Source organism: Brassica oleracea, chromosome C4, assembly GCF_000695525.1.
Source record: "Brassica oleracea var. oleracea cultivar TO1000 chromosome C4, BOL, whole genome shotgun sequence".
Taxonomy (NCBI): domain Eukaryota; kingdom Viridiplantae; phylum Streptophyta; class Magnoliopsida; order Brassicales; family Brassicaceae; genus Brassica; species Brassica oleracea.
In genome coordinates this window covers 22,246,000-22,246,938 of record NC_027751.1, presented here as the reverse complement: position 1 = coordinate 22,246,938, position 939 = coordinate 22,246,000, and positions in this window count along the sequence as shown.

The following is a 939-nucleotide window of genomic DNA, read 5'->3' as shown; positions in this document are numbered from 1 at the left end:
TGTGTATTTGGATAATATCTTTCGAGAAATATTTGCGACGTCTCGCTTTCTCGAAGATTTGTCTTTCGCTGTGAGATGGCTACGATCTTCGTTTTTATAGAAGATGCGTTTTTCCGGTCTTGCTTGACCATGAGTATGTGTGAATTATGTAGGAATTAGTTTTCGTCTAAGGACTGCTTGGACGGTATGCCCTTATCTTGGGCGTTTCTTAGGCCAACCTTAGATTACTGTGACTTATTGCTAGCGAATCGTAAGATCGGAAGAAGGTAGAATTTATTGAAAAAGTTTCGAAAATATCGAGTACATTCATGGATATTTCAGACTTTGTGGGAGTATACGAGTATACGTACCCACCCCCTCCCCCCCTTTTAACGAGGGGGGTAGCTGAACTTGTCGATATGACAAGCTGCCTACGTACCTCTTTAGAGGATCAAGCCATCTCGTAGTTCTGCTTTTTGCTGCGGGTGTTCCTACTCGCTGGATGGGATCGTTCCAAGTACTTCAGCCGTTGGGGCTTCAGTTGGATCGACAACCGTTTCAGGAGTCGGGCTGTCCGCTGGCAAGGCGATTTACTCGGGGACTATGTCGCTGTCTGGAGTCATTGCCTGGTCGGGTGATTCTGGATCACTTTTTATGGAGCTCTCGGGAGTGTTTTGAGCTTTCTTAGCCCGCTTCGGGTTGACCACGGGGGTGTTCCAAGTTTGTCGTAGTTTATACTCGGCCAAGAAGCAGAGCCTAGACTGTTTCTGGCATCCCAGATTACCGTTGTTCCTTTTGGAGTTGGGAACTTGATGCCAAGGTGGTAAGTCGACGGTACCGCTTTCATGGCATTGATCCAAGGAGTTCCCATGATGACATTGTAGATGGCCGGGTTATCGACTACCGCGAAGTCAATGATTTTCGTCACCTCTTTAGCCATCACTGGGAGTTTGATTGATC